Source organism: Zingiber officinale, chromosome 4B, assembly GCF_018446385.1.
Source record: "Zingiber officinale cultivar Zhangliang chromosome 4B, Zo_v1.1, whole genome shotgun sequence".
In the NCBI taxonomy this organism is placed as follows: domain Eukaryota; kingdom Viridiplantae; phylum Streptophyta; class Magnoliopsida; order Zingiberales; family Zingiberaceae; genus Zingiber; species Zingiber officinale.
This window is the reverse complement of record NC_055993.1, coordinates 78139244-78151585: the sequence shown is the minus strand read 5'-3', so window position 1 is coordinate 78151585 and position 12342 is coordinate 78139244.

Below are 12342 nucleotides of genomic sequence, written 5' to 3'. Positions count from 1 at the left end.
CGGGAATGAGCGTCTCCAGGACGTACAGTTTCCTTTCCTGAGTGAGAACAATTCTCAGATTCCTGCACCAGTCCAGGAAATTAGCTCCATTGAGCTTGTCCTTATCAAGGACAGAACGCAGAGAGAAGGTGTTCGTGTTTGTCGACATGGCAATCTACAACAGAAAAATGCAGAAAATAAATATCATATTCCATTAATCATTTAATTAGGCCTTTAACTAAATGATGCTCCCACTGAATTATAGAACTTTTGTAGAATCAAGTCATGGATGTGGTCAAACCACACCTACTAGATTCTAACCAACTAGCTATAATTCTTGCGGTACAAGATCCACATCATACTACACCTTGAGTTAGCTTTGGCTAAATCGCCCAAGACTTAGTATGATCGGTAGGTAACTAATTACCAATTACATCTCTATGCAACTCTTGTTTATAGGATCAAGATCTGCATGTATATTAAAATTTGAGTTAGCTTTGGCTAAATCGCCCAAGAGTTAATATAAATGTGATTTTGACCTATCTACCAACCATTGGAAAATGCCTATAGTTAAACCCGATCTAATTGAGTTTAACTAGTTTTACTCAATCTGATTGAGTTTGTACTCACCCAGGCGTTGATAGGCGGAACCAAGATTGTCCCTCCGCACCCTACCAAGATAATATGCGTTGTTCTGATTTGGCAGATTCAACAACAACATGTGATCGAGGTAGTGATAGGTATCACGGCATGGTAGGTATTTTGAGTTGATGAGATTAAGATCTAATCTAATCGTTGATGTGTATCATATACGCGATTAAGATCTAATCTAATCGTAAAGACACTAATTAATTACTCTACTCTAGCATACATCACATACACACACCCAAGAAATTAATTAAACTGTGATTAGGTCATGGCCCTACTACGATCTTCTCAAGCCAATGAGAAGATCGGACGGTCAACCTAAGGTCAACAACTTCTCCAAGCTCCTCCCTTTGACCGCCATGTGTTGCTCGCACCCTCCTCGTAACTCCTCCTCGAGTGGACCTTCCACAACTCCATTTTTGTGCATTACAAAGATGAAACTCGAGTTACATTCGAGTCTAAACTATTTTACAATAGGAAATAAAATAGAAAGGCACGACGCGCAGGTCGCGTATCACATATACAACACGCACAATCACACAAAAATGGCGCGCAGACCATATTATGAATTACAACACATGTAACCAATCCAATTGGGGTTTTTTTGGGCCATGACCATCACAAATCATACATAATTCTAAATTATGTATTTTATATAAATTTCTGTAATTTTATTACTGTTTTTACGATTTTATGAGTCGCAACTTCCCGACGGTCTCGTTTAGTGATTTTCAGGCGCGATCGCAGGACAATGCCCCTTGCGGTGTTAGGGGCAGCACCCCTTCTCGCAAAATGAGTCTCACGAGTGTCCCACGACGATCTTACAGTGCCTTTAGCCGCTGTCCCAAAACATTTTGGGTGAGACCTTATCATTACGGAAGGTGTTTCTCGGTAGTCAAAGCCTACAAGTGTTCAAACACTTGTTGCTTCGCTTCTACGAGAAAAATACTCTTAAAAACCATAAAATTAATAAAATCACAGAAACTTACAGAACTATAATTTTTCATAAAAATTAAAATAAAAACAAGTACACGCTTCGCACGTGGCTCTGATACCACTGTTGGGACTTTCGGGCCGCAAAAACCGCTTTTTGCGTTATGGAAACTCCGAAGTTCCATGCCACCAGATCCATGCGAAAATTAAAATTTTTCGTGTACATGTTTTCTAATCCTAGATCTACACTAGATCTACATGGTAGAGAAGTTATACCTTTGATGCGAAGCCCTTCGCTTATCCCGCTCATCCAAGGTTCGCCGGATCTCAAGGGTGTTAAGTGAACACCCCTCTATGTGTATCCACACGAACAAAAGGTGGAGAAGAAACCTTAGAGTGCGCTAGCACTCTTGAAGGTTTCGGCCAAGGTGGAGGAGAGAGAGAGAAGAAGATGAGAGGAGGAAGAAGAAGAAGTTACACCCAACAAAATGTAACTCACACAATGAATTAAGTGGCCGGCCACTTCAAGGAGGGGTTTTAAACCTCCATGGGATATCAAGAGTCACAACTCTTGATCTCCCTCATGATATGGCACACACATAAGTCAACCTTGATGGTGTGGAACATCATCATTGGCCCACCTTATGCCAACTCACAAATGAGATGACAAATGGTCAAGTCAAACTTGACCCTTCATCTTCCCTCTTAAGTCAAGTCAAACTTGACCTCTTCTCTCCCATGGTTGATCAAATCTAACCATTTGCTTCAAACCAATTTAATTTAATGAATCTATATTCATTGAATTAAATTGACTCAATGAATCTAAATCTAATTAGACTCATTTAACACATGAACCAAATTGAGTCCAACTCAATTAGTTTAATTTGGATTACTCTTAATCCAATTTGGTTCATCACATGAACCTAATCCTCTTGGTTCATCATATGAACCTAATCTCCATCTAATTGCCCTTTGTATGTGACCCTATAGGTTCTTATAACATTGACAATGCTCCTAAACCCATTTAGAAGTATAAGTAATGAGCGGTATCTAGCAACACATCATTACTACCCAAGTTACAAGAATGTTGAGATCCAACATCACCTTGTGACTACTAATTGTGACTTTTCACAATATATGACAATGTCCTTCTATCCTTGACATCTAGATTGATCAATTTGAGGCATAGACGGTGTCATCCTCTGATCAATCTAAATCTTGAACTCCAAGTAGACTCACTCTAATCAAATGAGCTCAATATCTCATATTGACTCATTTGGGCATGGCCATGCACTTAGTGGTCTCACTCTATCAAAATAACGATGTCACTCTCATTATATAGGAGGGATAGATCTCATCTACATCACTCACATCCCTCCGCATAATTTGTTACATACCCAGTAATCGCCTTTATAGTCCACCCAGTTACGGGTGATGTTTGACGAAGCCAAAGTATGCAACTCCTTATGTAGGGAACCATGGTGACTTCAGGTCCAAGGACTGATAATCATACTAATAATCACATGAGAAAGTATGTGACACTCATATAATGATCCATGATACTTTCTCATGGTGGGTCATTCAGTATACATTCTCCAATGCATGCCCATATGTCAACTTAATATCTCTATATCCGTGACTTATGAGATCAAGTCATCGAGTTGACCTACATGCTAGTCTTGTCGCATTAACATTGTCCCTGTATGTTAATACTTGACTAGGAATGATTAAGAGTAGTGTTCTCTATATCATCTCACTATCGATTCAACCAATCAATTGATATAGATATGAACCTTCTACTCAGGGACACTATTATACTTAGTTATTTGACACCAATATAAGTAAGTATAATAACCATAAAGAAATATCTTTATTTATATACAAGAATATGATACAACGAGTCCATACAACAATCATCATATGATTGACTCTAGGGCTCTAACTAACATACTCTGGAAACGGAAGTAAACATAGTACCTTCTAAGTTAGAACTCTCTACTCCCATAGAATTACAGAATGGGCGAAAGCCTAGTCTGAAGCATATTCAGATTTGGGGTAGTAGAGCACATGAGAGACACTGATAAGTTGGACAGGAGTTCACTTGTTTGTGGGTTATCCTAGAGAAACGAAAGGAGGTTTATAGTCCTAAAAATTAGAAGGTCATTGTAAGCACCAATGCCCGATTTTTAGAAGAAGACTATGTAATGAACCACAAGTCCATAAGTAAAATTGTTCTTAAGGAAATAATAAAGGACACATCTAATCTAGTACCAACTGTACAAGATGAAATATCACAAGAAACTGCAACACGTATCACAAATGATACACAATTATAGAAAGTGTCTCGTCGTAGTGGGAGGGTTGTTAGGCAACCTGAAAGATTCATGTTTTAGAAAAGTCTTAGGACTTGACCCCTAGTGAACATGAACTTGATCCCCGGACACATGAAGAAGCACTCCAAGATAAAGATGCAGCATCTTGGCAAAAGTACAATGAACTCTGAAATAGAATCTACGTATTCTAATAAAGTCTGGGAGCTTGTAGAACCACCAGATGATGTAAAATTCATTGGGTGTAAAAAGGTCTACAATAGGAAAAGAGAGATAGACAGGAAGGTGGAAACTTTCAAAGCAAGGCTTGTTGAAAAAGGAAGCTTTTTCACCGGTAGTCATGCTTAAGTCTATCCGGATTCTTTTATCTATTGCTGCTCATATGGATTATGAGATTTGGTAAGTGGATGTCAAGATAGCTTTCCTTAATGGAAGTCTTGAAGAAAACATCCATATAAAGCAACCAGAAGGGTTCATTGCAAAGGGCAAAGAGCATCTTGTGTGCAAGCTCAATCAGTCTATGGACTGAAGCAAAGCGTCAAGGTCTTGGAACATCCGATTTAATGAAGTAATCCAGTCGTATGGATTTATTCAGTGTCCGGATGAGTCTTGTGTATACAAGAAGTATGATAGGAAACATGGTGGTATTTCTTGTGCTATACGTAGATGACATTTTTGGTAGTTGGAAACAATATCAAAGTGTTGTCAGAAGTAAGGGTATGGTTGTCTAAACAATTTGATATGAAGGACTTGGGAGAATGCGCACATATTCTCGTGATCAAAGTGATAAGGGATCACAAGAAAAGAATGTTGTGCTTATCTCGAGCTTCATATATCGATAGAATCATAGCTCGTATTAGCATGCAAGACTCCTAGAAAGGGTTTTCTATCTTTTTGGCATAGAGTATCTTTATCTAAAGAGATGTCTCCGAAGATTTCAAAAGAGATAGAGGACGTGAAGGTAGTTCCTTATGCTTCGACTATCGGAAGCCTAATGTATGCTATATTACGAGACCGGATATCTATTTTACCATGGATAGCAGATATCAAAGTAACCCTGGACAGGGACATTAGACTGCTGTAAAGCATATATTGAAGTACCTGAGAAGGACTAAAGATTATATGCTGGTTTACTAAGCAGATGATTTGATCCCTGTGGGTTACACGGATTTTTGACTTCCAATCAGATAGGGATAATAGTAAGTCAACCTCGGGGTTTTGTGTTTACTTTAGGAGGTCAAGTCATATCTATGGAGGAGTGTTAAGCATAGGTGCTTTTCCGGACTCCACCATAGAAGCTGGGTATGTGGCAACCTTTAAGGCAGTCATAGAAGTTATAGGGCTCAGAAACTTCATAATGGACTTAAACATGATTTCTGGTTTGTCCAAAGATTATGGTGCAGTAGCAAACTCGAAGAAACCATAAGTCCATAAGGCAAGTAAACACAATAGAGCGCAAGTACCACCCAATACGAGACATCGTATAACGAGAAGAAGTTGTTGCCGACTAGATTGCATCAGTAGATAACCTGAGAGATCCTTTCACTAAGGCTCTTAAGGCAAGATCTTTTGATGGGCATGTTGAAGGTTTGGGAATCAGATGTATGGCAGGATATATGGCAGCATAGTCTTTTAGTATAAGTGAGAGATTGTTGGAATGTATACTAAAAGCCTAGCTTTTTGTATAAACATATATTTAGAAATAGGAATCACATTGGTCAATATCTACATTTATATGCTAAGTGTAGTTGTTCAATTAATTTATATTGTAGATAACATGGTGTGTGGTGTCACACACAGAAGATCATGTTATCAGTTCCTTATAAATTATAAACAGTAGCTCGCGACTAGGATGGAAAGGAGAAAACCATTGGAATAATCATAGTGTAATTAGGTATTAGTTTATCTTAACTATATAATTACACTAGTACACTCTGAGTGTATTGAGTAGGACCATTTAAGGTAAGTTCTTTTTATACTGACTTAATAAAAGAATAAGACCTTAGTTATTATGGAAGTGTGTGCTCTTAATCCTAATATAATAACAAGCACATATATTTAGTATTTATTTCTTTGACTTATCAAAGAGTGAGATTTAGCTCGATAAATCAATAGATCCGATAAGTTGAGAAATGATATTACTTATAGTGTGTGTTGTTGATTATAGAAGGAAACTGTGTCCTAGTAATCTAGGATGATAATGTCCCCAAGAGAAGCTCATAAGGATTGTCATGTTAAACCCTGCAGGTGGACTTAATCCGACATGACGATAAGGTTGAGTGGTACTACTCTTGGACTAAGAAATTAATTAAAATGAGTTGTCAGTAACTCAATTAATTAGTGGACATCCGGCATCTTAAACACAGGGAGACTAACACACTCATAATAAGAAGGAGCCCAAAATATAATTTGGGATTGGTACGGTAGTTCAATAATAATTCTTTAGTGGTATGAATTATTATTGATGAAATTAAGTTGAGTGTTCGGGGCAAACACGGGAAGCTTAATTTCATCGGGAGACCAAAACTAACTCCTCCTCTCGGTTCCTATCGTAGCCTCTTATTTATAAAGTATTATACCCACCCTTACCCACCTTCTTACCCATCCTAATGGGGTTGGCCAAGCAAGCTTGGAACCCAAGCTTGGGCCGGCCAATGCTTGGAGCCCAAGCATGGTGTGGCCGACCTTAAGCAAAATAAAAGGATTTTTATTTTAAAATTTTCCTTATGTGGATTCCATGGTTTTAAAAGAAAGTTTAAAATTTAAATCTTTCCTTTTATAGCTGATCCTGTCTGAGAAGCTGGAGAAGACGGAGATCCGGTAGAAAGAACTTACTGCTGATGGAGAATAATGCCTAGAGAACGTCGATCCGAGAAACCCAAAGCGGATCGGGAAGAATAGGATCACCCAATGCCCTCCCCGCACGAAGACCTGATGACGAGAAAGAAACCCAATCGAAGAGACACCCGAATCCGAAGCTCCCGAGACCTCCTGCACACAAGAGACCAGCCAACACTATTGTCAGTGACCTAAGACCGGGGTGGGAATCCCTGGCTAGGCCCTCCGACGCTCAAGTTAGTGATCTCTCTTGGTGAAGAAGAAGAAGATGAACAGTAGTTCAAAATTAGGGTTACGAATGTGCGTGATGATGTGAACTTACCTGGCCAACGGAGAGGATTCCCCCTTTTATACCACTTCATATAACCTCCGTAGTCATGAAGTGGACCCTGGTTTGTTAAAGTTTGTTATGAGATGACGTAAGCTGCGTACTTGTGGTGAATGACTTTTAAGGAATCTTTCTTGTACCCCAGATGTACCTCCTTTGTTGTTTAGCACCTGTAAAATAATCTAAAAACACATTTCCCGCCAAAATATATAATACCTGTCATATAGTCACATATTGCAAATATCTTCATTAATTATCTTATTTGAAATATTTACCTCTATCCTACCTCATGAGTCCCTTTAAAGTGTTTCTATCGTTTCGCCCCTCCTGCTTCTATTATATCATAGATAGCTCAATGTACCAATGTTCCTTATATCGGTCGAGGTTAATCACAACTAGATTTAGTTAATGATTATTATTCCTCATGAGGCTTCTATCGACGCCCTTCTATGTTATTTATCCTAACTAGCACTAGGCTATATTTTATCAAGTATCTTTCCAAGGTATTGGTCAACCGACCGGTCTTAGCTTTTCTTCTTAAAGCATATTTCGGTCGATGCAAACCTACCTCCTTTTGAGGTATATCCCGGCCAATATTAGCCTACTTCCTTTGAGGTATATGTCAATTAATACGGGTCTTCCTCCTTGGAGACATATTTCGGTAGATACTAACCTACCTCCTTTGGAGGTATATTCCGGCCGATATTAGCCTACCTCCTTTAAGGTATATGTTAATTAATATGGGTCTTCCTCCTTGGAGGCATATTTCGGTCGATACCAACCTACCTCCTTTTGAGGTATATCCCGGCCGATATTAGCCTACTTCCTTTGAGGTATATGTCAATTAATACGGGTCTTCCTCCTTGGAGACATATTTCGGTCGATACTAACCTACCTCCTTTGGAGATATATCCCGGTCGATATTAGCCTACCTCCTTTGAGGTATATGTTAATTAATACGGGTCTTCCTCTTTGGAGACATTTCGGTCGATACTAACCTACCTCCTTTGGAGGTATATCCCGGCCGATATTAGCCTACCTCCTTTGAGGTATATATTAATTAATATGGGTCTTCCTCCTTGGAGGCATATTTCGGTCAATACTAACCTACCTCCTTTGGAGGTATATCCCGGCCGATATTAGCCTACCTCCTTTGAGGTATATGTCAATTAATACGGGTCTTCCTCCTTGGAGGCATATTTCGGTCGATACCAACCTACCTCCTTTGGAGGTATATCCTGGCCGATATTAGCCTACCTCCTTTGAGGTATATGTCAATTAATATGGGCTTTCCTCCTTGGAGGCATATTTCGGTCGATACTAAACTACCTCCTTTGGAGGTATATACCGGTCGATATTAGTCTACCTCCTTTGAGGTATATGTTAATTAATATGGGTCTTCCTCCTTGGAGGCATATTTGGGTCGATACCAACCTACCTCCTTTCGAGGTATATCCCGGCCGATATTAGCCTACCTCTCTGGAGGTATATCCCGCTCGATATTGGCCTATCTTCTCAACTCGGCTATCCCCTTTCCCTTCCTCATCGGGGATCCATGGAACCTAACCCATATCACTAGCCTTCCCTCTAAGTTTAGTCGAAGGAGGTGTCACCGACTGACTAGACATGAGTTTTTATTTTTTCTTATTCTTCTTCCATCTTTCTTTATTACACTTGGTAAACTGCGACTTTTTCCAAAACTTCCTTGATTATGATTTGCTTTTCGACGGTAAGAAAATGTTGGAGGCGCACGACGAGGCGTCACCAACCCTTACATGATTCGATTTGTCGCACGACGAGGAGTCACAGTCGTCAAGCGATTGTTGTAAGTGTTTTTAATTACATGTTATTAACTTCTTATCACTTCCTCTAACCGCATTATTATTTTGTTTAGTTCCTTGCCTCAAGTCTTCATTTAGACCAGCTGCTCATTGCTATGGAAAGGTATAATAGTAAATTAAGGGCCCAAATAGAAGCTTTGAAAGTTATTCTTCCTCCTTCTCACAATGATCGCCCCCAATTACGAGAAAAAATAGCCTTACAGAATCAACAATTGGAAGCTCTGAAGAAAGAACTGCAGCATCGACACCAATTATTAGAAAACAAAGAGCTTGAGAGGAAAACCTTGGAGTTACAAGTGGATCAGTTAAACTCCAACCTCTAGGTGGAAACTACTTTGAAGGACAAAATTATTTCAGATGTTTCTCATAAAAATATTATCTTAGAGAAAGTAGAGAGGCTTCACAATAATTTTTTTTTTCAGAGCAGGTTCAAGATTTATCATCAAAAGAATTTGCTCTTCTACAAGAGCAAGAACAAAGAAAGGCTCAGGATGCAGAGATATCCTCACTCCAAAAAGAACTAGAACAACTTAAATTGGAAAGAGACATTTTCAAAGATGAAAATACTAAACTACAAGCCGAATTTCAGAGTTATAAGGAGCATGAGGAAGACCGATGGGAGGACAAGCGTTTAGCCTATCTGAGGTCTTCGAAGTTTAATGATGAATATGTCCGCCGTATAATAGGGACTTTAAATCATTCCGTGACAGGGGTTATTCAACAATTAAGGGAATGTGGTTATCTATCTTGAGAACCCTCCTCTCTATTCATAAACCGTCGCAGACTTAATCAGGAATTGCCCGAAAACTTGACAAGCAATTTTGAGTAAGCATGATTATGTATTCATAAAAGACTTGTAATTAAATACTTGCATTTTTGTAAAAATTTGTACTTACCTGCTTTACTGACCTTTGTTATCTTGCTACTGCTTCATTTGAGATGTTCGTGAGAATAAGTACTATCTTGTTCAAGAATTCTTTCTGATTTCTCGAAGTTAGGTACTGTTTTGATAAACTCCTCTATTTGTGGTATCTTAATTGATCATATGATTTTGAACAATAAGACTTTCCATAAACTCCTTGAACTTCAATCAGGCATGACTATATATATATATAAATATAAGATTCCATCCGTATTCCAAAAGGGCGTATAATCCCGAGCAACTTTATGTGAAAAATTCCCTAGGATTTATCCACTCCGGTGGGGAGTATAACCTCGAGCGATTTTAGATAAAGAACTCCATATGATTGCAACTTCTGATCGGGTACGTGATCCTAAGCAGTAATATATAAGTAAATCATACGAATCTCATAAGACTATGAATTCTGATCGGGAGTATAATTTTGAATGATTATATATAAAGAACTCCATATGTTTGTAACTTCTGATCAAGTGTTTGATCCTGAGCAGTAATATATAAGGAAATCATAAGAATCTCATAAGACTATGAATTCTGACCGGGAGTATAATTTTGAATGATTATATATAAAGAACTCCATATGATTGCAACTTCTAATCAAGTGCTTGATCTTGAGCAGTAATATATAAGGAAATCATAAGAATCTCATAAGACTATGAATTCTGACCGGGAGTATAATTTTGAATCATTATATATAAAGAACTCCATATGATTGCAACTTCTGTTCAAGTGCTTGATCCTGAGCAGTAATATATAAGGAAATCATAAGAATCTCATAAGACTATGAATTCCGACCGGGAATATAATTTTGAATGATTATATATAAAGAACTCCATATGATTGTAACTTCTGATCAAGTGTTTGATCCTGAGCAGTAATATATAAGGAAATCATAAAAATCTCATAAGACTATGAATTCTGACTGGGAGTATAATTTTGAAAGAATTCCCACTGAATATTGAATCATGGTCAAGAGTGTAATTCTGAGTGACAAAGAAATCCAGATGCCTTTGAATTTCGGTCGGGCCGAGTGATTCGGGTCCACAAATTATTGTGCTGTATCAATCTCGCATGATTTTACTCATAATAGTTTAAAGTCTCCGGTTCCTCCCATGAAGACCCGTCCGAGTTACTTCACGAGATTTCCCGATCGACTATGCTTTTATGATAGTTTAAAGTCTCCGATTCCTCCCATGAAGACCCGTCCGAGTTACTTCATGAGATTTCCCGATCGACTATGCATTTATGATAGTTTAAAGTCTTCGGTTCCTCCCATGAAGACCCGTCCGAGTTACTTCATGAGATTTCCCGATCGACTATGCTTTTATGATAGTTTAAAGTCTCCGGTTCCTCCCATGAAGACCCGTCCGAGTTACTTCATGAGATTTCCCGATCGACTATGATTTTATGATAGTTTAAAGTCTCCGGTTCCTCCCATGAAGACACGTCCGAGTTACTTCATGAGATTTCCCGATCGACTATGCATTTATGATAGTTTAAAGTCTCCGGTTCCTCCCATGAAGACCCGTCCGAGTTACTTCACAAGATTTCTCGATCGACTATGCTTTTATGATAGTTTAAAGTCTCTGGTTCCTCCCATGAAGACCCGTCTGAGTTACTTCATGAGATTTCCCGATCGACTATGTTCATGATAGTTTAAAGTCTCCAGTTCCTCTCAAGAAGACTCATCCGAGTTACTTCATGAGATTGCCCGATTGACTATGTTCATGATAGTTTAAAGTCTCCGGTTCCTCTCAAGAAGACCCATCCGAGTTAGTTCATGAGATTTTCCGATCGACTATGTCTTTATGATAGTTTAAAGTCTCTGGTTCCTCCCATGAAGACCCGTCCGAGTTACTTCATGAGATTTCCTAATCAACTATGCTTTTATGATAGTTTAAAGTCTTCGGTTCCTCCCATGAAGTCCCGTCCGAGTTACTTCATGAGATTGCCCGATCAACTATGTTCATGATAATTTAAAGTCTCGGGTCCTCTCAAGAAGACCCGTCCGAGTTACTTCATGAGATTTCCCGATCGACTATGCTTTTATGATAGTTTAAAGTCTCCGGTTCCTCCCATGAAGACCCGTCCGAGTTACTTCATGAGATTTCCCGATCGACTATGCTTTTATGATAGTTTAAAGTCTCCGGTTCCTCCCATGAAGACACGTCCGAGTTACTTCATGAGATTTCCCGATAGACTATTATTTGAGGGAAACTAAAATGCTTGCACCAACCTTGTGATGTTTTTAACGTCTTTGAGAATCCTTAAGGAAGCCTGGTCGGTTCCGACTTAAAGCCCCCAAATGACAGATACTTGAGCGGACTTTGCTGCTTGGAATATTGCTATTAATAATAGTTTCGCCTTTGATAACGATCCCTATTTGCTTTCTTATTTTTCAAAACAAAATAGTCTTTTGAATGATGGTTGTTGGTCCTATGATAAGTGCATCATCTTCTTGGTGCTTCTTGCTGCATCTCCACATGCTGTATTGCTTGTGGATGATATTCTGGATGATGATGGGGT